General features: G+C 46.8%; 1 pseudogene; it reads right to left on the bottom strand.

Annotated features, from left to right (window-relative positions):
• Nucleotides 1–1,616: 1,616 nt before the first annotated feature.
• On the bottom strand, nucleotides 1,617–12,874 carry LOC120021351 (annotated as a pseudogene).
• Between the last annotated feature and the right edge of the window lie 321 nt (nucleotides 12,875–13,195).

Genomic DNA, 13,195 nt, shown 5'->3' on the forward strand with positions numbered 1-13,195 from the left:
TATGTGGACACCCCTTCAAATTAGTGGATTCTGCTATTTCAGCCACACCCATTGCTGACAGGTGTATAAAATCAATGCAAACTCTATAGACATACATTGGTAGTAGAATGGCCTTAGTGAAGAGCTCAGTGACTTTCAACGTAGTACTGTCATAGGATGCCACCTTTCCAACAAGTCAGTTGGTCAAGTGTTTGCCCTGCTAGAGCTGCCCTGTCAACTGTAAGTGCTGTTATTGTGAAGTGGAAACGTCTAGTCGCAACAACGGCTCAGCCGCGAAGTGGTAGGCCACACAAGCTCATAGAACTGGACCGGCGAGTGCTGAATCGTGTAACAAATCGTCTGTCCTCGGTTGCAACACTCACTACCGAGTTCCAAGCTACCTCTGGAAGCAATGTCAGCACAAGAACTGTTCGTTGGGAGCTTCATGAAATAGGTTTCCATGGCCGAGCAGCCACACTCAGCTCAAGTGGTGTAAAGCTCGCCGTCAGTGGAAACATGTTCTCTGGAGTGATGAATTACCCTTCACCATCTGGCAGTCCGACTGACGAATCTGGGTTTGGCGGATGCCAGGAGAACGCTACCTGCCTGAATGCATAGTGCTAACTGTAAAGTTTGGTGGAGGAGGAATAATGGTCTGGGACTGTTTTTTATGGTTCAGGCCTCAGGTCCAATGAAGGGAAATCTTAACGCTACAGCATATAGTGACAATCTAGACAATTCTGTGCTTCCAAGTTTGGGGAAGGCCCTTTCCTGTTTCAGCATGACATTGCCCCCATGCACAAAGCAAGGTCCATACAGAAATGGTTTGTCGAGATCGGTGTGGGATAACTTGGCTGGGCTGCACAGAGCCCTGACCTCAACCCCATCGAACACCTTTGGGATGAATTGGAACACTGACTGCGAGCCAGGCCTAATCGCCCAACTTCAGTTTCCGACCTCACTAATGCTCTTCCCCGCAGCAAGTCTTCGCAGCAATGTTCTAATAACATCTAGTGGAAAGCTTTCCTAGAAGAGTGGAAGCTGTTATAGCAGCAAAGGGGGACCAACTCCATATTAATGCCCATTAATTCTTGCCACTGTAATCTCCTTCCATTCTTACGAAATCTTACGACTTTCCCGAATTATTATCATAATATCAAATAAACCCATGAAAATGTGGAAAGGTTAAAGGAGTGTTATAATAATGCGTAAGACTAAGGAGCGTAAGGATCACTTTCAGATCATTCATGTATTTATCAGTGGCTGTCCAGTAGTGTTGACAAAAACACTTTGGAAAGTGATAAGATAGAAATTAATCTTAATCTAGTGTTTGTTTTCCTCCCATTGCTCTATATATTTGTCCCTTATAATTCCTTTCACTCCCTCTTTCATTTGCATGCTGCACTTCTATCTCTCTCTCACTCTCCCTTTCTTCTCTGGAAAATCTCTTTAGCCTTCCCTGCTCCCTCAGTTGTGAGCTTGCTGTGAAACACCTTCATTTGGTACTGTTGTACACTTCATTTGCTTCTCCTGTTCTCCCCCCTTCCCTCCTCTGTTTCCACAGCACTGGGCTGGAGTTGTCTGGGTAGGCTGCCTGAGATCTATTGGAGGTCCTCCTCGAACCTGAGCACTACCTGCTACTCCACCCAGTGGCTCACTCTTGGGCAGTTTCTTGGCTAGAAAAAAGACATATCAACATAGAGGACCACATAGAACAATTCTAGTATGTGTTGCTTATAGTTGAGATGGCAACGGTATAAACAAGGTGATTGATAGCTGCTCATATTGTGTGTACCATGAGGTTTTATCACCCTCTTGTGGATATATAGGGACACTATACCTTAGTGGTGTCATGATGAGGAGTAAACTATCCATGGCAAAACAAATGCTCTGTCAAAGGAATTATGATTTGTTTTGGTTGATTTGTTGTGATGAGTTTTGTCTCATAACATTGAGTATATAACATAGAATATTGAAGTCCTCGAGAAAGAAGGCCACAGTATCATCTCCAGCCCATTTCAACCATATGAATTTGAAGACTGTTGTCAGCAGCTTAGCCCTGAACATCCTCGAAAAACCCTGCAGAAATGTAGACCTGCTACACACACATCACTGCACAAGCCTTTGGCCATTATCTCACTGACTTGGATGTGAGGTATACACACAGGAGCCTACCGTATACTCCACCGCTCTGTTAGCAGACTGATCGGACTTGTTGCCAGTGGTGTAAAGTACTTAAGTAAAAATACTTTAAAGTCGTTTTTTGGGGTATCTGTACTTTACTTTACTATTTATATTTTTGACTACTACTTTTACTTCACTACATTCCTTAAGAAAATATTGTACTTTTTACTACATACATTTTCCTTGAAAACCAAAAGTACTCGTTACATTTTGAATGCTTAGCAGGACAGGAAAATAGTCAAATTCACACACATATCAACCAAACATCCCTGGTCATCCCTACTGCCTCTGATCTAGCTGACTCACTAAACACACATGCTTTGTTTGTAAATTATGTCTGAGTGTTGGAGTGTCCCTGGCTTTCCGTAATTTAAAAAAAAAGAAAAGAAAATGGTGCCATCTGGTTTCTTAATATAATAATTTTTTTAAATGATTTATACTTTTACTTTTGATACTTAAGTATATTTTAAACCAAATACTTTTAGACTTTTACTCATGTAGAATTTTACTGGGTGACTTTTACTTGAGTCATTTTCAAGTATGACAGTTGGGTACTTTTTCCACTTTGTTGCCCACAAGTTTCTGGAGCTCGCTCACCCAGGTTTTGGCTCATACAAAGGTATCCTATCCAGAATAGAAAATAAAGACGAGATATGAGCAGAAGGAACAGGGAAGATGTACTGCTAGACCGGTATGAATGTCCTTCTCAAACATCTGTCTCAAACCTCTGCACAGTGGTATAGTGTAAATGCAGGATATATGCAACATTTCTGGCGAAAATTATTAACAGACGCTTAGCATTGTTGGAGAATTACTTCACTACAAATGAGTGGAAAAAGTGAGAGGAAAGGTGAAGAGATGGAGAGATTAACAGGGAAAAGATGGGAGTCATTATGCAGGAAGGAGAAGGGCTGGAGAGGAGGATTGTGGGAGAGACAGAGCATTTGAAAGGGAGAGGGAGATGTTATCATCTAAGATGTTGATACTGTGCTGGTGATGTCATAGACCACTATGGCTGCCTGGGCTCCTCTGTAGCACGTAGGTGCTAGGCTGTGGTAGAGCTCCTGACCAGCCGTGTCCCAGATCTCAAACTTCCTCATGGCACTGTCCACACTCACCATCTGAGTCAGAAAGGCAACTGAGGAAAGAAGAGAACATTGCTGTTAGCCTAGAAAATAGGAATGAGAGGAGGAGATGACGGGTACATAGATTGAGGGAAAATAATACAGATTCAAAAGAAGGACAAAGAAGGAAAGTGTGCAAAATGTAAACAAGTCTCTGTGAAAAGGGGAATAATGTGGGCAGATAGGAGGAAGTCAGATGACCAGATGTACAGTGCCTTGCAAAAGTGTGTTTTTCCTATTTTGTTGCATTACAACCTGTAATTTAAATTGATTTTTATTTGGATTGAATGTAATGGACATACACAAAATGGTCCAAATTGGTGAAGTGAAAAAGATAACTTGTTTAAAAAAAATGAAAAATGGAAAAGTAGTGCATGCATACAGTTGAAGTCAGAAGTTTACATACACCTTGGCCAAATACATTTAAACTCAGTTTTTCACAATTCCTGACATTTAATACTAGCAAAAATTCCCTGTTTTAGGTCAGTTAGGATCACCACTTTATTTTAAGAATGTGAAATGTCAGAATAATAATAGAGAGAATTATTTATTTCAGCTTTTATTTCTTTCATCACATTCCCAGTGGGTCAGACATTTACATACACTCAATTAGTATTTGGTAGCATTGCCTTTAAATTGTTTAACTTGGGTCAAATGATTCGGGTAGCCTTCCACAAGCTTCCCACAATAAGTTGGGTGAATTTTGGCCCATTCCTCCTGACAGAGCTGGAGTAACTGAGTCAGGTTTGCAGGCCTCCTTGCTCGCACACACTTTTTCAGTTCTGCCCACAAATGTTCTATAGGATTGAGGTCAGGGCTTTGTGATGGCCACTCCAATACCTTGACTTTGTTGTCCTTAAGCCATTTTGCCACAACTTTGTAAGTATGCTTGGGGTTATTGTCCATTTGGAAGACCCATTTGCGACCAAGCTTTAAATTCCTGACTGATGTCTTGAGATGTTGCTTCAATATATCCACATAATTTTCCTTCCTCGTGATACCATCTATTTTGTGAAGTGCACTAGTCCCTCCTGCAGCAAAGCACACCCACAACATGATCCTGCCACCCCTGTGCGTCACGGTTGGGATTGTGTTATTCGGCTTGCAAGCCTCCCCCTGTCACACCCTGGCCTTTGTTATATTGATTTTCTTTATTAGTTTAGTTAGGTCAGGGTGTGACATGGGGGATGTTTGTGTGTTTTGTCTAGTTTAGGGTGTGTGTATTGTTTAGGGGGTTTTGTAGTATGTATGGGGTTGTGTTCAGTGTAGGTGTTTAGGAAAGTCTATGGTTGCCTGATTTGGTTCTCAATCAGAGACAGCTGTTTATTGTTGTCTCTGATTGGGAGCCATATTTAAGGCAGCCATAGGCTTTAGGTGTTTGTGGGTAATTGTCTATGTTGAACGTTAGTAGCTTGTGTGTGCACTTTCGTTTATAGCTTCACGGTCGTTTGTTGTTTTGTTAGTTTGTCAAAGTGTCTCGTTTCGTGTTTCATCTTCTAATAAAAAGATGTATTCGTATCCCGCTGCGCCTTGGTCCACTCTTCCTCATCAAGACGATCGTGACAGAATTACCCACCAACCCAGGACCAAGCAGCGTGTGAAACAGCAACAGGACCCACCTACACAGGATTTATGGAAATGGGAGCAGGATCTGGGCTACACTACGTGGGAGGAGATCGACAGGTGGGCGAACGACCCAGGGCGAATGCCGGAGCCCGCCTGGGATTCTCTGGCGCAATGCGAGGAGGGATACCGGCGAATGGAGGCAGCACGACGACGCGGTAGGAAGCCTGTGAGTCAGCCCAAAACATTTCGTGGGGGGGGGGGCTAAAAGGGAGTGTGGCGAAGTCAGGTAGGAGACCTGCGCCTACTCCCTGTACTTATCGTGGAGAGCGAAAGTACGGGCAGACACCGTGTTATGCAGTAGAGCGCATGGTGTCTCCTGTACTGTGCATAGCCCGGTGCGGTACATACCAGCTCCTCGTATCGGCCGGGCTAGATTGAGTATTGAGCCAGGTGCCATGAAGCCGGCTCAACGCGTCTGGTCTCCAGTGCGTCTCCTCGGGCCGGCTTACATGGCACCAGCCTTACGCATGGTGTCCCCGGTTCGCCTACATAGCCCGGTGCGGGTTATTCCACCTCCCCGCACTGGTCGGGCGATGGGGAGCATACAACCAGGTAAGGTTGGGCAGGCTCAGTGCTCAAGGGAGCCAGTACGCCTGCACGGTCCGGTATTTCCGGCGCCACCTCCTCGTCCCAGCCCAGTACCACCAGTGCCTACACCACGCATCAGGCTTCCTGTGCGTCTCCAGAGCCCTGTTCCTCCTCCACGCACTAGCCCTGTGGTGCGTGTCGCCAGCCTATTACCACCAGTGCCTACACCACGCACCAAGCCTCCTGTGCGTCTCCAGAGTCCTGTGCATCCTGTTGCTGCTCCCCGCACTCGCCCTGAGATGCGTGTCCCCAGCCCGGTACCACCAGTTCCGGCACCACGCACTAGGCCTACAGTGCGTCTCAGCCGGCCAGAGTCTGCCGTCTGCCCAGCGGCGCCTGAACTGCCCGTCTGCCCAGCGGCGCCTGAACTGCCCGTCTGCCCAACGCCGTCTGAACTGCCCGTCTGCCCAACGCCGTCTGAACTGCCCGTCTGCCCAACGGCGCCTGAACTGCCCGTCTGCCCAACGCCGTCTGAACTGTCCGTCTGCCAAGCGCCGCATGAACTGCCCGTCTGTACTGAGCCTTCAGAGCCGCCCGTCTGTACTGAGCATGCAAAGCCGCCCGTCTGCCATGAGCCTTCAGAGCCGTCCGCCAGACAGGAGCCGCTAGAGCCGTCCGCCAGACAGGAGCCGCTAGAGCCGTCCGCCAGACAGGATCAGCCAGAGCCGTCCGCCAGCCATGACCAGCCAGAGCCGTCCGCCAGCCATGACCAGCCAGAGCCGTCCGCCAGCCATGACCAGCCAGAGCCGTCCGCCAGCCATGACCAGCCAGAGCCGTCAGCCAGCCATGACCAGCCAGAGCCGTCAGCCAGCCATGACCAGCCAGAGCCGTCAGCCAGCCATGACCAGCCAGAGCCGTCAGCCAGCCATGACCAGCCAGAGCCGTCAGCCAGCCATGACCAGCCAGAGCCGTCAGCCAGCCATGACCAGCCAGAGCCGTCAGCCAGCCATGACCAGCCAGAGCCGTCAGCCAGCCATGACCAGCCAGAGCCGTCAGCCAACCATGACCAGCCAGAGCCGTCAGCCAGCCATGACCCGCCAGAGCCAGTCAGCCAGGATCCGCCCCTCAGTCCGGAGCTGCCCCTCCGTCCAGTGGCGCCCTATGGGATGGAAATCAGTCCGGGACTCGCAGTTCCAGAGGCGCCACCAAAGCGGGTAGTGACTATGGTGGAGGGGGGTCCACGTCCCGCACCCGAGCCGCCACCATAGGAAGGCCCACCCGGACCCTCCCCTTCTGTGTCAGGTTTTGCGGCCGGAGTCCGCACCTTTGGGGGGGGGGGGTACTGTCACACCCTGGCCTTTGTTATATTGATTTTCTTTATTAGTTTAGTTAGGTCAGGGTGTGACATGGGGGATGTTTGTGTGTTTTGTCTAGTTTAGGGTGTGTGTATTGTTTAGGGGGTTTTGTAGTATGTATGGGGTTGTGTTCAGTGTAGGTGTTTAGGAAAGTCTATGGTTGCCTGATTTGGTTCTCAATCAGAGACAGCTGTTTATTGTTGTCTCTGATTGGGAGCCATATTTAAGGCAGCCATAGGCTTTAGGTGTTTGTGGGTAATTGTCTATGTTGAACGTTAGTAGCTTGTGTGTGCACTTTCGTTTATAGCTTCACGGTCGTTTGTTGTTTTGTTAGTTTGTCAAAGTGTCTCGTTTCATCTTCTAATAAAAAGATGTATTCGTATCCCGCTGCGCCTTGGTCCACTCTTCCTCATCAAGACGATCGTGACACCCCCTTTTTCCTCCAATGATAACGATGGTCATTATGGCCAAACAGTTCTATTTTTGTTTCCTCAGACCAGAGGACATTTCTCCAAAAAGTACGATCTTTGTCCCCATGTGCAGTTGCAAACCGTAGTTTGGCTTTTTTATGGCGGTTTTGGAGCAGTGGCTTCTTCCTTGCGGAGTGACCATTCAGGTTATGTCGATATAGGACTCGTTTTACTGTGGATATACACTGCTCAAAAAAATAAAGGGAACACTTAAACAACACAATGTAACTCCAAGTCAATCACACTTCTATGAAATCAAACTGTCCACTTAGGAAGCAACACTGATTGACAATAAATTTCACATGCTGTTGTGCAAATGGAATAGACAAAAGGTGGAAATTATAGGCAATTAGCAAGACACCCCCAAAAAAGGAGTGATTCTGCAGGTGGTGACCACAAACAACTTCTCAGTTCCTATGCTTCCTGGCTGATGTTTTGGTCACTTTTGAATGCTGGCGGTGCTCTCACTCTAGTGGTAGCATGAGACGGAGTCTACAACCCACACAAGTGGCTCAGGTAGTGCAGTTCATCCAGGATGGCACATCAATGCGAGCTGTGGCAAAAAGGTTTGCTGTGTCTGTCAGCGTAGTGTCCAGAGCATGGAGGCGCTACCAGGAGACAGGCCAGTACATCAGGAGACGTGGAGGAGGCCGTAGGAGGGCAACAACCCAGCAGCAGGACCGCTACCTCCGCCTTTGTGCAAGGAGGTGCACTGCCAGAGCCCTGCAAAATGACCTCCAGCAGGCCACAAATGTGCATGTGTCAGCATATGGTCTCACAAAGGGTCTGAGGATCTCATCTCGGTACCTAATGGCAGTCAAGCTACCTCTGGCGAGCACATGGAGGCCTGTGCGGCCCCACAAAGAAATGCCACCCCACACCAGACTGACCCACCGCCAAACCAGTCATGCTGGAGGATGTTGCAGGCAGCAGAACGTTCTCCACGGCGTCTCCAGACTCTGTCACGTCTGTCACATGTGCTCATGTGCTCAGTGTGAACCTGCTTTCATCTGTGAAGAGCACAGGGCGCCAGTGGCGAATTTGCCAATCTTGGTGTTCTCTGGCAAATGCCAAACGTCCTGCACGGTGCTGGGCTGTAAGCACAACCCCCACCTGTGGACGTCGGGCCCTCATACCACCCTCATGGAGTCTGTTTCTGACCGTTTGAGCAGACACATGCACATTTGTGGCCTGCTGGAGGTCATTTTGCAGGGCTCTGGCAGTGCACCTCCTTGCACAAAGGCGGAGGTAGCGGTCCTGCTGCTGGGTTGTTGCCCTCCTACGGCCTCCTCCACGTCTCCTGATGTACTGGCCTGTCTCCTGGTAGCGCCTCCATGCTCTGGACACTACGCTGACAGACACAGCAAACCTTTTTGCCACAGCTCGCATTGATGTGCCATCCTGGATGAACTGCACTACCTGAGCCACTTGTGTGGGTTGTAGACTCCGTCTCATGCTACGACTAGAGTGAGAGCACCGCCAGCATTCAAAAGTGACCAAAACATCAGCCAGGAAGCATAGGAACTGAGAAGTTGTCTGTGGTCACCACCTGCAGAATCACTCCTTTTTGGGGGGTGTCTTGCTAATTGCCTATAATTTCCACCTTTTGTCTATTCCATTTGCACAACAGCATGTGAAATTTATTGTCAATCAGTGTTGCTTCCTAAGTGGACAGTTTGATTTCACAGAAGTGTGATTGACTTGGAGTTACATTGTGTTGTTTAAGTGTTCCCTTTATTTATTTGAGCAGTGTAGATACTTTTGGACCTGTTTCCTCCAGCATCTTCACAAGGCCCTTTGCTGTTGTTCGGGGATTGATTTGCACTTTTCGCACCAAAGTCCGTTCATCTCTAGGAGACAGAACGCGTCTCCTTCCTGAGCGGTATGACGGCTGCGTGGTCCTGTGGTGTTTATACTTACGTACTATTGTTTGTACAGATGAACGTGGTACCTTCAGGCATTTGGAAATTGCTCCCAAGGATGAACCAGACTTGTGGAGTTCTACAAAAAAAATTTGGAGGTCTTGGCCGATTTCTTTTGATTTTCCCATGATGTCAAGCAGAGACACTGAGTTTGAAGGTAGGCCTTGAAATACATCCACAGGTACACTTCCAATTGACTCAAATTATGTCAATTAGCCTATCAGAAGCTTCTAAAGCCATGACATAATTTTCTGGAATTTTCTAAGCTGTTTAAAGGCACAGTCAACTTGGTGTATGTAAACTTCTGACCCACTGGAATTGTGATACAGTGAAATAATCCGTCTGTAAACAATTGTTGGAAAAATTACTTGTGTCATGCACAAAGTAGATGTCCTAACCGACTTGCCAAAAATAAATTTGTGGAGTGGTTGAAAAAACGAGTTTTAATGACTCCAGCCTAAGTGTATGTAAACTTCTGACTTCAACTGCATGTATTCACCCCCTTTGCTATGAAGTCCCTAAATAAGATCTGGTGCAACCAATTACCTTCAGAAGTCACATAATTTGTTAAATAAAGTCCACCTGAGTGCAATCGAAGTGTCACATGATCTGTCACATGATCTCAGTATACAGTGGGGCATTAAAATATTTAGTCAGCCACCAATTGTGCAAGTTCTCCCACTTAAAAAGATGAGAGAGGCCTGTAATTTTCATCATAGGTACACTTCAACTATGACAGACAAAATGAGGGGGGAAAAATCCAGAAAATCACATTGTAGCATTTTTTATTAATTTATTTGCAAATTATGGTGGAAAATAAGTATTTGGTCACCTACAAACAAGCAAGATTTCTGGCTCTCACAGACCTGTAACTTCTTCTTTAAGAGGCTCCTCTGTCCTCCACTCGTTACCTGTATTAATGGCACCTGTTTGAACTTGTTATCAGTATAAAAGACACCTGTCCACAACCTCAAACAGTCACACTCCAAACTCCACTATGGCCAAGATCAAAGAGCTGTCAAAGGACACCAGAAACAAAATTGTAGACCTGCACCAGGCTGGGAAGACTGAATCTGCAATAGGTAAGCAGCTTGGTTTGAAGAAATCAACTGTGGGAGCAATTATTAGGAAATGGAAGACATACAAGACCACTGATAATCTCCCTCGATCTGGGGCTCCACGCAAGATCTCATCCCGTGGGGTCAAAATGATCACAAGAACGGTGAGCAAAAATCCCAGAACCACACGGGGGGACCTAGTGAATGACCTGCAGAGAGCTGGGACCAAAGTAACAAAGCCTACCATCAGTAACACACTACGCCGCCAGGGACTCAAATCCTGCAGTGCCAGACGTGTCCCCCTGCTTAAGCCAGTACATGTCCAGGCCCGTCTGAAGTTTGCTAGAGAGCATTTGGATGATCCAGAAGAAGATTGGGAGACTGTCATATGGTCAGATGAAACCAAAATAGAACTTTTTGGTAAAAACTCAACTCGTTGTGTTTGGAGGACAAAGAATGCTGAGTTGCATCCAAAGAACACCATACCTACTGTGAAGCATGGGGGTGGAAACATCATGCTTTGGGGCTGTTTTTCTGCAAAGGGACCAGGACGACTGATCCGTGTAAAGGAAAGAATGAATGGGGCCATGTATCGTGAGATTTTGAGTGAAAACCTCCTTCCATCAGCAAGGGCATTGAAGATGAAACGTGGCTGGGTCTTTCAGCATGACAATGATCCCAAACACACCGCCCGGGCAACGAAGGAGTGGCTTCGTAAGAAGCATTTCAAGGTCCTGGAGTGGCCTAGCCAGTCTCCAGATCTCAACCCCATAGAAAATCTTTGGAGGGTGTTGAAAGTCCGTGTTGCCCAGCAACAGCCCCAAAACATCACTGCTCTAGAGGAGATCTGCATGGAGGAATGGGCCAAAATACCAGCAACAGTGTGTGAAAACCTTGTGAAGACTTACAGAAAACGTTTGACCTCTGTCATTGCCAACAAAGGGTATATAACAAAGTATTGAGATAAACTTTTGTTATTGACCAAATACTTATTTTCCACCATAATTTGCAAATAAATTCATTAAAAATCCTACAATGTAATTTTCTGGATTTTTTTCCCTCATTTTGTCTGTCATAGTTGAAGTGTACCTATGATGAAAATTACAGACCTCTCTCATCTTTTTAAGTGGGAGAACTTGCACAATTGGTGGCTGACTAAATACTTTTTTGCCCCACTATATATACACCTGTTCTGAAAGGCCCCAGAGTCTGCAACACCACTAAGCAAGGGGCACCACCAAGCGAGCGGCACTATGAAGACCAAGGAGCTCTCCAAACAGGTTAGGGACAAAGTTGTGGAGAAGTACAGATCAGGGTTGGGTTCTAAAAAAATATTTCAAACTTTGAACATCCCACAGAGCACCATTAAATCCATTATTCAAAAATGGAAAGAATATGGCACCACAACAAACCTGCCAAGAGAGGGCCGCCCACCAAAACTCACGGACCAGGCAAGGAGACCATTAATCAGAGAGGCAACAAAGAGACCAAAGATAACCTTGAAGAAGCTGCAAAGCTCCACAGCGGGGATTGGAGTATCTGTCCATAGGACCACTTTAAGCCGTACACTCCACAGAGCTGGGCTTTACGGAAGAGTGGGCAGAAAAAAATAAGCAAACATGTTTGGTGTTCGCCAAAAGGCATGTGTGAGACTCCCCAAACATATGGAAGAAGGTACTCTGGTAAGATGAGACTAAAATTGCGCTTTTTGGCCATCAAGGAAAACGCTATGTCTGGCGCAAACCTAACACCTCTCATCACCCCGAGAACAACATCCCCACAGTGAAGCATGGTGGTGGCAGCATCATGCTGTGGGGGTGTTTTTTATCGGCAGGGACTGGGAAACTGGTCAGAATTGAAGGAATGATGGATGGCGCTAAATACAGGAAAATTCTGGAGGAAAATCTGTTTAAGTCTTCCAGGGATTTGAGACTGGGACGGAGGTTCACCTTCCAGCAGGACAATGACTCTAAGCATATTGCTAAAGCAACTCTCGAGTGGTTTAAGGGGAAACATTTAAATGTCTTGGAATGGCAGAGTCAAAGCCCAGACCTCAATCCAATTGAGAATCTGTGGTATGACTTAAAGATTGCTGTACACCAGCGGAACCCATCCAACTTGAAGGCGCTGGAGCAGTTCTGAAAAAAAATCCCAGTGGCTAGATGTACCAAGCTTATAGAGACAACTTTGAAGGGACTTGCAGCTGTAATTGCTGAAAAAAGTGTCTCTACAAAGTATTGACTTTGGGGGGTCGGAATAGTTATGCACTCTCAAGTTTTCTGTTTTTTGTCTTGTTTGTTTCACAAGAAAAAATATTTTGCATCTTCAAAGTTGTAGGCGTGTTGTGTAAATCAAACGACACAAACCCCCCAAAAATCCATTAATTCCAGGTTGTAAGGCAACAAAATAGGAAAAATGCCAAGGGGGGTGAATACTGTATTTTATTGTAATGTGTGGTTGGTACTCTACCCCCAATGGTGCTCTCCCTGAAGTCCTGGTACTGGCCTTTGACAAACTGTAGCAGCAGGCTGGACTTCCCCGCTGATGTCTCCCCCAGGAAAACCAATTTAAACTGGCTCAGTTACTGGATTGGGGCTGCCCACTGGGTCTTGTTCTATGCCCTGCCATTGGGGCTGTGTGTTCGTGAGGGGGCTTGGAGGTTATTCTGGACATTGAGGGTGGGGGGACAGGGGAAAAGGGGGTTCAAGTGACAGCTGGGGAGAGGAGGATGGGGGAGAGGAGGGGGAGAGAGAGGTACCCCTCTCAAGGACAATAGGACCCGTCTGTCAGATGAAAAATGGAAATCTACAAGACAAAAAAATACAGAAAACAACAGATGTAGGCCTATTCCAGAATCTAGACTTTATCATAATGGCAACCTGTCACACAATCACCCGTGAAACCAATGTGAATCAAAATATATCTCCACGTTTGCATGCTGCTGTGTAC

The sequence above is a fragment of the Salvelinus namaycush genome, chromosome 2, assembly GCF_016432855.1.
Source record: "Salvelinus namaycush isolate Seneca chromosome 2, SaNama_1.0, whole genome shotgun sequence".
In the NCBI taxonomy this organism is placed as follows: domain Eukaryota; kingdom Metazoa; phylum Chordata; class Actinopteri; order Salmoniformes; family Salmonidae; genus Salvelinus; species Salvelinus namaycush.